The 15,018-nt window shown below is 43.6% G+C and overlaps 1 non-coding gene across 1 annotated transcript; it reads left to right on the top strand.

Moving 5' to 3' along the window:
• Nucleotides 1–1,605: 1,605 nt before the first annotated feature.
• Nucleotides 1,606–1,687, top strand: TRNAS-GCU (transfer RNA serine (anticodon GCU)). The gene has a single exon. It is a non-coding gene; the product is annotated as a tRNA-Ser (tRNA).
• The last annotated feature ends 13,331 nt before the right edge of the window (nucleotides 1,688–15,018 follow it).

The raw sequence follows: 15,018 nt of genomic DNA, 5'->3' as shown, positions 1-15,018 counted from the left end.
TTGCCATTCTACTGAGCCATTTAGGCCATTTCCTTTGAGACTTTGCCGTTTGTTCGTCCTGATACTCTAAACCACCCTTTACTTATTCCTTACCTGATACTCATATCTCCTCTATATGAGGGGAGTTCTTGTTCCTCAGCTATGCAATACAGAGGCTTTGCCCTGTCCTTTCTTTGCTGATGGTGAAAACGACTGATGGCCTGAGGACAAAGACTGACGCTGTTTGCTGATCCGTTGGATGGGTAACTATCTGATGAAAATTGTAATTGTCGGCTGGCCTTTTCTTTCTCGGTACCAACTGCTCTTTGATAGAGGCCATAGTTAGATGTTTTCCAAATTTGTGTTTGCTAAATTGTTTTGCATGAAGCCCAACATGCTGATGCTAATCTGAGGTTGGTTAAGGTGTTCACTAAAATCTGACGCAAATAGACAAATTGCTGAGTTCTTGCTTTTTTGAATCATGCACTACTGAGACTTTGCTAAGTTGGTTCTTATTAATGATGTGTTAATACTGAGTGAATATTCTCCATGCATTGATTAATTGTATTTCTAATTGCAAATCTGAAGAGTTACTAATGAGATGAATTGCCGATGAGATTAACAGAAATGACTTTAGATTGTAACCAATAGGGAAATAAGTATCCTAACACTTAACTAAATTGGTGTTTTTATTCGTGACTGAAAGGTCATGGTGTGTTCACTTTATTGACTCTCATTAAAGGTTATTGATTAGCATGATGATTAGTTATTGCGATTGTTGTTGAGATATTGATCCATTGATTTGTGATGCCAAAAGACATCTCGTGCTGCGAAGTCCCCGAACGTAGTCCAAAAGTTTCATCGACCTAGGCGTGTCTCCTTGTAAGTTTACTTATCAAGGACGTGATGCGCTATCACTAATAAAAAGTCATCTGATCTGTTGCTGCTGAGTCATCGTCAACGAAAACCACCAAGATATTACTTCAATGTGGTGTAATTACGACTGCCTCAGTTTTATGCGTTACGTGAGCAGTCGGACAGCAATTTATTTAGCGCAAAAATATTTCTTGTTGATGCACGTACGTTTTTAAACTGAAGTGTCAAAGCTGTAGCGGCAATACTCCCAGTTTAGGCGGTTTTATAAACTAAGTTTTACTTTCTCCTGCTTAAAACGTTTTGCAGAACAATGCACATTAAATGGGAAGGCAGTTTTCCTTATTTGTGTACTATTTGCTGCCTAATGTTGACATGTAAGCACCCCAACAATGAATGGCACCTAGAGACTCGAAAGCACCATACCAGTAAAATATTTGTATGAAATTGCACTTTAAATCCACGTACAACTGAAATAAAGCAATCTTAGCTCATTTGAGGGTAGTGTGACAGTAGATCACATATGGATAGAACACGTTTGGAATGTGTAATTTTCATGATTCCATTACATATATCATATAAATTCAAGCTGAAGTAGGGAAGGACAACAAGGTCATTTAGAGCAAAGCTGAAGACAACAAGTTGCCATAACAATCTGTAAATATATGCTCTTTATTATGTGTGGACAACTATCACCTCATAGAACACATTTCGGCTACTATATTTTTTCCTCCTGAAAACTGACCTTTACACGACAAGGTGGCCGAGTGGTTAAGGCGATGGACTGCTAATCCATTGTGCTCTGCATGCGTGGGTTCGAATCCCACCCTGGTCGATTTATTATTGTGTGTTTAGTTTTTAATATGCGGTAGGTCTGGGTTAACCCTATTTTATGTGAAAGTTAAATTACGTATCCCATGGTATTTCCGACAGTACAATGGCTCGGTTTGGAAACACCGTTCAGGTGAGCACTGTGCTTAGGCATTACTGTAAACAGCGCCGGCCGGGTTCTGCGCATGAATCACAAAATCTTTCCTCAGGCGGAGGGTTGGTGAGTTGGGTGACGTAGAAGTTTGCAATATAGTGTGTAATGAAACTGCATAGAAAATGTGTTAATGTAGAAATAATGCACGTGTTTGAAATGTGCCCATGGGGAGTGGCTACCAATGTATACGAAGACTAATGAAAGTCATTAATGCTGAATTAATTATGTACTGATGTTTTGAATTTGTATTAACATATCAAAATTGGAGTTATGTATTAGGAGTTTGTTCATTAAGCACTAGGCCTTAGTTTAGCGAGGGTCTGGGCCTAGTTGCCTGGTCTCATATTAAACTGTGTTTTTCTAACGTGCAATGTGCTGTTTTCCTGAAGGACACAAAACTGTACTTTTCCAGAAGCTAGAGATGTTTGTAGCTATAGTAAATTCTTTCTCATGGGACCCGACTTGCTCAAGGAGACATTCTTGCTGAATGCAACAGTGTAATTCGTAACAGGTGCAAGGCTGCCTGGAGTAGGAGAAAACAATGGAACTACTGACTGGTGCGTAAAGTGTAACTTTTCTTACCTGACATTCCAACCGATGAAGACGTCAATAACATGGGCCAATCAACGACATGTGAACTGTGGTTTGTGGAAAATTCTGGTGAAATGCGTAAAAGAATTATTGGACAGACATAACGATGCACAAATTATTATCTAATGAGGAATTAGGAGTAAATTAGACAGTTTTGATTTAACCACATGACCCGAGCAGAAATCAGCCATTTATTGGACATTCCACTCCAAGCCATTCTTTGCCATTGTACTGAACCATTTAGGCCATTTCCTTTGAGACTTCGCCGTTTGTTCGTCCTGATATTCTAAACCTCCCTTTACTTATTCCTTACCTGATACTTATATCTCCTCTATATGAGGGGAGTTCTTGTTCCTCAGCTATGCCATAAAGAGACTTTGCCCTGTCCTGTCTTTGCTGATGGTGAAAACGACTGATGTCCTGAGGACGAAGACTGACACTGTTTGCTGATCCGTTGGATGGGTAACTATCTGATGAAAATTGTAATTGTCGGTTTGCCTTTTCGTTCTCTTTACCAACTGCTCTTTGATAGAGGCCATGGTTAGATGTTTTCCAAATTTGTGTTTGCTAAATTGTTTTGCATGAAGCCCAACATGCTGATGCTAATTTGAGGTTAGTTAAGGTGTGTGAGAAAACAGGGCTGATTGCAGAGGCCCCATAACTTTTTGCCCCCATTTTCCTCTTTTTGCTGGTGTTTTCCTGACTTTGATGGTGCCCTGGGTACTGCTAACCAGTCCCAGGGCCTGTGCTCTGTGTAAAATGGATATGCAAATTAGGCTAATTATAATTGGCTAAGTTAACCTACCTATAAGTCCCTAGTATATGGTAGGGCATGTAGGTTTAGGGACCACAGCATAGGTGGTGCACACCTAGGTGCACTGCTGAGGTGCCCAGTGTCATTTTAAAAGCAAGCCTGCCTTGCTGGCTGCTTTTAAATTAAAGTTATATGCAAATTCGACTTTGGAATTAAAGGTATTTCCAAAGTCTTAAACTACCTTATTTTTACATATAAGTCACCCCTAAGGTGTGCCCTATGTGCCCCTAGGGCTGGGTGCCATGTAACTATAAGCAGGGACTTTATAAAAATAGATTTATAAGCCCTGGTGAGGTAAAAACAGCCAAATTCGTTTTTCCCTCATTGAAGTAAATGGCCTTCATAGGCTAGAATGGGCAGACTTTATTTTAAATTTTAAAGTCTCCTTAAATGTTGCATACCAAGAATTTGGTATCAAATTAATATTTGTAATAAATCCTACAACTTCCAGTTGTTGGATTTAATATAACTAGTTCAGGTAAAAAGTTTAGACTTTACCTAAAAAGTTGCCAATTTCAGCTCAGCATTGTTTTTGTTGCTGTGCTCTGATTGGCCAGCCTGCAGCAGCTTCTGCCCGGCTGCCTTGATGAGGTGTGAAGTGGCCAGGCTTCACACAAAGGAATGTGCTTGGGGGAGAGAATCTCCCCTCAGCAGATGGTGAGGCAAGAAGGGGGAGGGCTGCCAAACTGGTCTTCAAAGGCAGAGAAGGACATTTGGAGCACCCAGCAACACCCCCACATCCTGCAACCCCAGACAATTAGGTGCCCCCTTGATTAGATTAGGAAAGGGCAGGAGAGGGGTGTGTTTATGATTTTTAGCCACACCAGTGGGTGGGCTCAGCCAGATGTAACCTCCAAAAATCAGATTCATCCATGTTGGATTTGTAGAGACTGTTGCCTTCTGGGATGGATTTTTGCCACACTTCCCAGGAAGTGGTCATCACAGGGGGACGACCCTGTCCCTGATTGGAGAATCAGGGCCCCCCTGCTTTTCACCCAGGAGCAAGGATAAAACTGGCAGACCTGCACCCACACCTCAGATCCCCTCCAGAAATCAACAAGAAAGGAACTAAAGAAGAAGAAGGACTGCCCTGCTGGACCCCTGGCATGCACCTGGACCCAGCACTCAGAAGGACTGCACCAGCTGCACACTTGGGCTTCACCACAAGAAGGACTTTGCCTGGCTTCAACTGGTTCAAGTAGGGACTCCCTGTTTGCTACAGGTGAAAAATTGCTAACCAGAGTCCCCTGCACCAACTCCTGAAGAAAGCGACCAGCTGACCACTGTCCAGGGGCCAAAAAGGAGTTTGCGCCAGGTGCATTCTGGGAGTTGAAGTCCGCACCCCCCAAGGACCATCACAGAACTTCTGGACCCTTGGGGTGAGCTGTGGACCCCAAAAGAACCTTAAAAGAACATCTGGGTGAAGCCCCAGAAGTATGGAAAAGATTTGAGAATTTTTGGAAAAAAGCTCCAGAGAGGGACCGACCCGCCGCGGAAATTCTAGCCGGCTTGCCTCAACCGCGACCCGGCCTGACTTCGTGGTTCGTCCCGGTAAAGAAAAACATCCAAAAAAGAGACTAAGTCCGAACGTAAAAAGTAGACCGGGACCTCCCAGCCATCGTATCCGAGAAGGGCTCCATGGACGTCGGATCAAGATCCAGGTTTACCCCGGTCGAAGGATTTTCATCTCGAAAAAACGACTAAGTCCGAAGGTAAAAGTCTCCACCAAGGAAACCCACATCGCGTATCCGGACAAGGGCTCCAGGAGGTCGGATTCAACTGGCAGGTTCGTCCCGGTGAAGAAAAACTTCAAAATAAAGACTAAGTCAGAAGGTAACTTTTTAAATGAGGCCTCCCGTGACTTGTAGCCGAGCAGGGCTCCATCGCGGTCGGCCTGAAACTTTGACTTTGTCCCGGTCCTGGTGCAACCAGATGACCCGATTGGCGCTTTTTGTTTCTAAGCGCTAGAAAAATAATAATACTTTAAAAATTCATATCTCCGGTTCCCCTGAACCGATTTTAATTGTTTTTGTGTCATTTTAAAGATAAAAATATAAACTATTTTTATAAATTGGTTTTGGATTTTTAAACTGTTTCCTGTGTTTTATTTAATTACTGTTTTGTGATATTTGAATGCTTTACACTTTGTCTCCTAAGTTAAGCCTTGACGCTCGTTGCCAAGCTACCAAGGGTTGAGCTGGGATTAATTTACTGAGACCTAACTGTACCTATGTGGAGGTTAGTGGCTTGTTGCTAGGTGTAGGTACCTACCTGCCCTACCAATAACCCATTTTCCAACATAATTGGAAGCAGCGACGGGATCCTGTACTTGTGTTCAATATCACGTTACAGTTTTGGGTAAAACAAATTAAAAATCCTTTAAATTGTCCTAGTGCAAAAATTGTTTTTAATTTTTAAATTTGGATTAATTTCAATTATTGAATTTTTGTAATTTTTCTAAATTCTTGTTTCCAATTTTGGCAAAAAGTTTTTGTTGACACAAAACTAGGGAACCATGGAGCTTGATCTGGCTAGCCTACCCACACTGACAGTAGTCCAGTTTAGGGGGTTGTGTATTGAAAGAGGGTTGCCTGCAACCACTGATCTCAGGAAGCAAATCCTGATCACATCCCTGACAGCATGGGCTGAGGCCCAAGAGGTAGAGTCAGAAGAAGCTCCAGAGGAGGGAGAAGGAAGGGAGGATGCAAGCTCTAACCACTCAGGGGAGGGAAGGCATCTGAGCCCAAGTGAGGATGAGGAAGAACGGTCCTCAGTAAATACAGTCACTAGGGGCAGATCCAAAGCTAGTGGTGGGAAGGGGGTCCTTTCAGGAGGAGAGAACCCATCCATCAGAGAAAGAGAGCTGGAGGCCCAGCTAGCATACATAGCTTTGGAAGCAGAGAAGCTGGCCCTAGAAAAGAAAAAGTGGGCATACAAAGAGAAAAGAGATGGAAGCAGCGATAAAGAAGCTGAGGTGTCCATGGGTGGGGGAGTTTGCCCCAGATTATCCAAGGGGGTGGTTCCTGCTTATGTAGAGGGGGATGACATAGATAAGTGGCTGGGGGCCTTTGAGAGGGCACTCCAAATGAGAAGGGTTAGGCCTCAATACTGGGGTTCCCTTTTGTGGGAGTTGGTCCCCAACTCAGGGAGGGATAGGCTTCTGACCTTAAGGGGGGAGGAGGCAGATTCATACCCTAGTATGAAGAGGTGCTTAGCCAAGAAGTTTGGTCTGACCCCAGAGCAATATAGAATGAAGTTCAGGGACACCCAGAAGGTCAGTACCCAGTCTTGGGTTGACTTTGTGGACATTTCACTAAAGGCACTAGAGGGCTGGATTATTGGTAACAAAGTAGATACTTATGAGGGGTTATACAATCTGATCATGAGAGAGCACATCTTGACCAATTGTATCCAAGAAAGGTTACGCCAGCATCTAGTGGACTCTAAGCAGACCAACCCTAGAGAGCTAGGGGAGGCAGCTGATGAGTGGTTGAGAACCAGGGTGGTTGTCAAGTCCCAGGGGGGAGACTCCAAGAAGGGGGGGACAGGTCCCCAAAAACCTAAGGAGGGAGGTGGTAAGCCCACCACAGAGACTCCCTCTGTACCCCAGAACCCTAAGAAGGAGGAGAGTAAATCCCACTCTGACCAGCAGAGACAGTTAGACCCAGGGTTAAAAAAGCTCTTGGACAGTAGGGCTTGCTTTGACTGTCAGCAGATAGGTCACTTCAGAGGAGATGCAGCCTGTCCAAAGAAGGTGGTTAGCACTGGGCTGTCCAGTGTAGCCATAGAGGAGGATTCCTCAGATGATGAAGTCCTCCTAGCATTGAGCTGGGAGACAGGACCAGATGGTAAGCTGGTGATCCCTGAGGGTGGGAGTAGGCACTTCCACCACATTCAAGTGAATGGGATCCCTACCACTGGCCTGAGAGACACCGGTGCCAGTCACACTATAGTGAGTGACCGGTTAGTGACCCCAGACATGTATGTCCCAGGAAAGACAAAGAAAGTCAGGATAGCCACAGGGGAGGTCACCTCCAAACCTGTAGCCATAGTGCCCCTAGAGAGGGAGGGTATCCTTGACTGGATTAAGGTGGTAGTCAGTGCTGACCTTCCCCTAGATTGTATCCTGGGCAATGACCTCCCAGAGGTGAGTCTGGTCACAGATGGGGTGGTCACCCAGGGCGCCCCCCCAACCCAAAGTCCTGGGGAGTCAGTCGCTACAGTTAGGAGACAGGGGTCCCCAAGAAAAGGAAAGAAGAAAAGGAAGGGTAGGCCACTCTTAAAGAGAGTTCCAGGGAGCCAAAGGCCTTCTGCCCCAGTAGGGGGGGAGCCCAGAGTTGGCACTGGTGAGGCCTCACCTGACCCCAAGGAAGTCCTGAGTAGTCAGGCAGCTGTCCAGATGCAAGGTGTTGCCCCTGCACTGACAGAAGGGAGAGTGGAAGGAGGGTGTCTGCCACAGGAGGTGGTAGCCCCCCACTCTAGACAGCAAGAGGGGTGCCAGGACCCCAAAGATGCCCCTAAAGCAGCTCAGCCACCTGTCAGTGGAGAGCTTAGGGTGTGGTTCTGGGTACTGACAGCTGTCAGTAGCCTATGCTGGGTGCTAGCCTTCCAGGCAGCACTGTACTTGGCCTGGGAGGCAGACCCCAGGGCCAATAGCAAAGTAGGCCCTCTGACCCTATTGGTCATGGTGGGGTTGCTCAAGTGTTGGGTGACCTCTTTGGGTAAGCTAGGTGTTGCCCTAGCAAAGTTTGGAGTAGGGGAGGTGGGCACCTCACTACCCAAGTTGGCAGAGAGAAAGGAAGAAGACCCCCCTAGAGGGAAGTTTCAGTTTGAGTTGGGTCCTTTTACTGTTGGGATGGCTTCACTACCCAGAGGGAGTGACCCTGACAGGGGGATGTAAGGCAGAGTAGGCCCTGCAAAGGGACAGCCAGTTTTCTTCACTGTCTTCCTCGCCTAACAAGCCAGGAAGACTCTCCCAGGGTTGGGCTGAGTCTCCTGGGCGTGTGGGCTGGGGGGGTTGTGTGAGAAAACAGGGCTGATTGCAGAGGCCCCATAACTTTTTGCCCCCATTTTCCTCTTTTTGCTGGTGTTTTCCTGACTTAGATGGTGCCCTGGGTACTGCTAACCAGTCCCAGGGCCTGTGCTCTGTGTAAAATGGATATGCAAATTAGGCTAATTATAATTGGCTAAGTTAACCTACCTATAAGTCCCTAGTATATGGTAGGGCATGTAGGTTTAGGGACCACAGCATAGGTGGTGCACACCTAGGTGCACTGCTGAGGTGCCCAGTGTCATTTTAAAAGCAAGCCTGCCTTGCTGGCTGCTTTTAAATTAAAGTTATATGCAAATTCGACTTTGGAATTAAAGGTACTTCCAAAGTCTTAAACTACCTTATTTTTACATATAAGTCACCCCTAAGGTGTGCCCTATGTGCCCCTAGGGCTGGGTGCCATGTAACTATAAGCAGGGACTTTATAAAAATAGATTTATAAGCCCTGGTGAGGTAAAAACAGCCAAATTCGTTTTTCCCTCATTGAAGTAAATGGCCTTCATAGGCTAGAATGGGCAGACTTTATTTTAAATTTTAAAGTCTCCTTAAATGTTGCATACCAAGAATTTGGTATCAAATTAATATTTGTAATAAATCCTACAACTTCCAGTTGTTGGATTTAATAAAACTAGTTCAGGTAAAAAGTTTAGACTTTACCTAAAAAGTTGCCAATTTCAGCTCAGCATTGTTTTTGCTGCTGTGCTCTGATTGGCCAGCCTGCAGCAGCTTCTGCCAGGCTGCCTTGATGAGGTGTGAAGTGGCCAGGCTTCACACAAAGGAATGTGCTTGGGGGAGAGAATCTCCCCTCAGCAGATGGTGAGGCAGGAAGGGGGAGGTCTGCCAAACTGGTCTTCAAAGGCAGAGAAGGACATTTGGAGCACCCAGCAACACCCCCACATCCTGCAACCCCAGACAATTAGGTGCCCCCTTGATTAGATTAGAAGAGGGCAGGAGAGGGGTGTGTTTATGATTTTTAGCCACACCAGTGGGTGGGCTCAGCCAGATGTAACCTCCAAAAATCAGATTCATCCATGTTGGATTTTTAGAGACTGTTGCCTTCTGGGATGGATTTTTGCCACACTTCCCAGGAAGTGGTCATCACAGGGGGACGACCCTGTCCCTGATTGGAGAATCAGGGCCCCCCTGCTTTTCACCCAGGAGCAAGGATAAAACTGGCAGACCTGCACCCACACCTCAGATCCCCTCCAGAAATCAACAAGAAAGGAACTAAAGAAGAAGAAGGACTGCCCTGCTGGACCCCTGGCCTGCACCTGGACCCAGCACTCAGAAGGACTGCACCAGCTGCACACTTGGGCTTCACCACAAGAAGGACTTTGCCTGGCTTCAACTGGTTCAAGGAGGGACTCCCTGTTTGCTACAGGTGAAAAATTACTAACCAGAGTCCCCTGCACCAACTCCTGAAGAAAGCGACCAGCTGACCACTGTCCAGTGGCCAAAAAGGAGTTTGCGCCAGGTGCATTCTGGGAGTTGAAGTCCGCACCCCCCAAGGACCATCACAGAACTTCTGGACCCTTGGGGTGAGCTGTGGTCCCCAAAAGAACCTTAAAAGAACATCTGGGTGAAGCCCCAGAAGTTTGGAAAAGATTTGAGAATTTTTGGAAAAAAGCTCCAGAGAGGGACCGACCCGCCGCGGAAATTCTAGCCGGCTTGCCTCAACCGCGACCCGGCCTGACTTCGTGGTTCGTCCCGGTAAAGAAAAACATCCAAAAAAGAGACTAAGTCCGAACGTAAAAAGTTGACCGGGACCTCCCAGCCATCGTATCCGAGAAGGGCTCCATGGACGTCGGATCAAGATCCAGGTTTACCCCGGTCGAAGGATTTTCATCTCGAAAAAACGACTAAGTCCGAAGGTAAAAGTCTCCAGCAAGGAAACCCACATCGCGTATCCGGACAAGGGCTCCAGGAGGTCGGATTGAACTGGCAGGTTCGTCCCGGTGAAGAAAAACTTCAAAATAAAGACTAAGTCAGAAGGTAACTTTTTAACCGAGGCCTCCCGCGACTTGTAGCCGAGCAGGGCTCCATCGCAGTCGGCCTGAAACTTTGACTTTGTCCCGGTCCTGGTGCAACCAGATGACCCGATTGGCGCTTTTTGTTTCTAAGCGCTAGAAAAATAATAATACTTTAAAAATTCATATCTCCGGTTCCCCTGAACCGATTTTAATCGTTTTTGTGTCATTTTAAAGATAAAAATATAAACTATTTTTATAAATTGGTTTTGGATTTTTAAACTGTTTCCTGTGTTTTATTTAATTACTGTTTTGTGATATTTGAATGCTTTACACTTTGTCTCCTAAGTTAAGCCTTGACGCTCGTTGCCAAGCTACCAAGGGTTGAGCTGGGATTAATTTACTGAGACCTAACTGTACCTATGTGGAGGTTAGTGGCTTGTTGCTAGGTGTAGGTACCTACCTGCCCTACTAATAACCCATTTTCCAACAAGGTGTTCACTAAAATCTGACGCAAATAGACAAATGACCGAGTTCTTGCTTTGTTGAATAATGCACTACTGAGACTTTGCTAACTTGCTCATTATTATTAACATGTTAATACTGAGTGAATATTCTCCATGCATTGATTAATTGCATTTCTAATTGCAAATCTGAAGAGTCTCTAATGAGATGAATTGCCAATCAGATTAACAGAAATGACTTTAGATTGTAACCAATAGGGAAATAAGTATCCTAACACTTAACTAAATTGGTGTTTTTATTCATGACTGAAAGGTCATGGTGTGTTCACTTTATTGACTCTCATTAAAGGTTATTGATTAGCATGATGATTAGTTATTGCGATTTTTTTGAGATATTGATCCATTGATTTGTGATGCCAAAAGACATCTCGTACTGGGAAGTCCTCGTACGTGGTCCAAAAGGTTCATCGACCTAGGCGTGTCTCCTTGTAAGTTTACTTATGAAGGCCGTGATGCGCTATCACTAATAAAAAGTCATCTGATCTGTTGCTGCTGAGTCATCGTCAATGAAAACCACCAAGATATTACTTCAATGTAGTGTAATTACGACTGCCTCAGTTTTATGCATTACGTGAGCAGTCGGACAGCAATTTATTTAGCGCAAAAATATTTCTTGTTGATGCACGTACGTTTTTAAACTGAAGTGTCATAGCTGTAGCGGCAATACTCTCAGTTTAGGCGGTTTTATAAACTAAGTTTTACTTTCTCCTACTTAAAACGGTTTGCAGAACAATGCACATTAAATGGGAAGGCAGTTTTCCTTATTTGTGTACTATTTGCTGCCTAATGTTGACATGTAAGCACCCCAACAATGAATGACACCTAGAGACTCGAAAGCACCATACCAGTAAAATATTTGTATGAAATTGCACTTTAAATCCACGTACAACTGAAATAAAGCAATCTTAGCTCATTTGAGGGTAGTGTGACAGTAGATCACATATGGATAGAACACATTTGGAATGTGTAATTTTCATGATTACATTACACATATCATATAAATTCAAGCTGAAGTAGGGAAGGACAACAAGGTCATTTAGAGCAAAGCTGAAGACAACAAGTTGCCATAACAATGTGTAAAAATATGCTCTTTATTATGTGTGGACATCGATCGCCTCATAGAACACGTTTCGGCTACTATATTTTTTCCTCCTGAAAACTGACCTTCACACAATGAGGCGGTCGAGTCGTTAAGGTGATGGACTGCTAATCCATTGTGCTCTGCATGCGTGGGTTAGAATCCCACCCTTGTTGGTTTATTATTGTATGTTTAGTTTTTAATATGCAGTAGGTCTGGGTTAACCCTATTTCATGTGAAAGTTAAATTACGTATCCCATGCTATTTCCAACAGTACAATGGCTCGGTTTGGAAACACCGCTCAGGTGAGCACTGTGCTTAGGCATTACTGTAAACAGATCCAACCGGGTTCTGCGCATGAATCACAAAATCTTTCTTCAGGCGGAGGGTTGGTAAGTTGGGGGACGTAGAAGTTTGCAATATATTGTGTAATGAAACTGCATAGAAAATGTGTTAATGTAGAAATAATGCACACGTTTGAAATGTGCCCACGGGGAGTGACTACCAATGTATACGAAGACTAATGAAAGTTATTAGTGCTGAATTAATTATGTACTGATGTTTTGAATTTGTATTAACATATCAAAATTGGAGAGTTATGTATTAGGAGTTTGTTCATTAAGCACTAGGCCTTAGTTTAGTGAGGGTCTGGGCCTAGTTGCCTGGTCTCATATTAAACTGTGTTTTTCTAGCGTACAATGTGCTGTTTTCCTGAAGGACATGAAACTGTACTTTTCCAGAAGCTAGAGATGTGTGTAGCTCTAGTAAATTATTTCTCATGACACCCGACTTGCTCAAGGAGACATTCTTGCTGAATGCAACAGTGTAATTCGTAACAGGTGCAAGGCTGCCTGGAGTAGGAGAAAACAATGGAACTACTGATTGGTGCGTAAAGTGTAACTTTTCTTACCTGACATTCCAACCGATGAAGACGTCAATAACATGGGCCAAACAACGACATGTGAACTGTGGTTTGTGGAAAATTGTGGTGAAATGCGTGAAGAATTATTGGACAGAGATAACGATGCATAAATTATTATCCAATGAGGACTTAGGAGTAAATTAGACATTTTTGATTTAACCATATGACCCGAGCAGAAATCAGCCATTTATTGGACATTCCACTCCAAGCCATTCTTTGCCATTCTACTTAGCCATTTAGGCCATTTCCTTTGAGACTTTGCCGTGTGTTCGTCCTGATACTCTAAACCACCCTTTACGTATTCCTTACCTGATACTTATATCTCCTCTACATGAGGGGAGTTCTTGTTCCTCAGCTATGCCATAAAGAGACTTTGTCCTGTCCTGTCTTTGCTTATGGTGAAAACGACTGATGTCCTGAGGACGAAGACTGACGCTGTTTGCTGATCCGTTGGATGGGTAACTATCTGATGAAAATTGTAATTGTCGGTTTGCCTTTTCTTTCTCTGTACCAACTGCTCTTTGATAGAGGCCATAGTTAGATGTTTTCCAAATTTGTGTTTGCTAAATTGTTTTGCATGAAGCCCAACAATCTGATGCTAATTTGAGGTTAGTTAAGGGGTTCACTAAAATCTGATGCAAATAGACAAATGACTGAGTTCTTGCTTTGTTGAATCATGCACTACTGAGACTTTGCTAAGTTGCTTATTATTATTAACATGTTAATACTGAGTGAAAATTCTCCATGCATTGATTAATTGCATTTCTAATTGCAAATCTGAAGAGTCACTAATGAGATGAATTGCCGATGAGATTAACAGAAATGACTTTAGATTGTAACCAATAGAGAAATAAGTATCCTAACACTTAACTAAATTGGTGTTTTTATTCATGACTGAAAGGTCATGGTGTGTTCACTTTATTGACTCTCATTAAAGGTTATTGATTAGCATGATGATTAGTTATTGCGATTGTTGTTGAGATATTGATCCATTGATTTGTGATGCCAAAAGACATCTCGTACTGGGAAGTCCTCGTACGTGGTCCAAAAGGTTCATCGACCTAGGCGTGTCTCCTTGTAAGTTTACTTATGAAGTCCGTGATGCGCTATCACTAATAAAAAGTCATCTGATCTGTTGCTGCTGAGTCATCGTCAACGAAAACCACCAAGATATTACTTCAATTTAGTGTAATTACGACTGCCACAGTTTTATGCGTTACGTGAGCAGTCGGACAGCAATTTATTTAGAGCAAAAATATTTCTTGTTGATGCACGTACTTTTTTAAACTGAAGTGTCAAAGCTGTAGCGGCAATACTCCCAGTTTAGGCGGTTTGATAAACTAAGTTTTACTTTCTCCTACTTAAAACGTTTTGCAGAACAATGCACATTAAATGGGAAGGCAGTTTTCCTTATTTGTGTACTATTTGCTGCCTAATGTTGACATGTAAGCACCCCAACAATGAATGACACCTAGAGACTCGAAAGCACCATAGCGGTAAAATATTTGTATGAAATTGCACTTTAAATCCACGTACAACTGAAATAAAGCAATCTTAGCTCATTTGAGGGTAGTGTGACAGTAGATCACATATGGATAGAACACGTTTGGAATGTGTAATTTTCATGATTCCATTACATATATCATATAAATTCAAGCTCAAGTAGGGAAGGACAACAAGGTCGTTTAGAGCAAAGCTGAAGACAACAAGTTGCCATAACAATCTGTAAATATATCCTCGTTATTATGTGTGGACAACTATCACCTCATAGAACACATTTGGGCTACTATATTTTGTGCTCCTGAAAGCTAGCCTTTACACGACGAGGTGGCAGAGTGTTTAAGGCGATGGACTGCAAATCCATTGTGCTCTGCATGCGTGGGTTTGAATCGCACCCTCGTTGGTTTATTATTGTGTGTTTAGTTTTTAATATGCAGTAGGTCTGGGTTAACCCTGTTTTATGTGAAAGTTAAATTACGTATCCCATGGTATTTCCGACAGTACAATGGCTCGGTTTCGAACCACCGCTCAGGTGAGCACTGTGCTTAGGCATTACTGTAAACAGCGCCGGCCGGGTTCTGCGCATGAATCACAAAATCTTTCCTCAGGCGGAGGGTGGGTAAGTTGGGGGACGTAGAAGTTTGCAATATATTGTGTAATGAAACTGCATAGAAAATGTGTTAATGTAGAAATAATGCACGTGTTTGAAATGTGCCCACGGGGAGTTGCTACCAA

This window comes from Pleurodeles waltl, chromosome 12 (assembly GCF_031143425.1).
Source record: "Pleurodeles waltl isolate 20211129_DDA chromosome 12, aPleWal1.hap1.20221129, whole genome shotgun sequence".
In the NCBI taxonomy this organism is placed as follows: domain Eukaryota; kingdom Metazoa; phylum Chordata; class Amphibia; order Caudata; family Salamandridae; genus Pleurodeles; species Pleurodeles waltl.
Note: the sequence above shows the minus strand (reverse complement) of the source record. Positions and strands in the feature narration are given on the sequence as shown.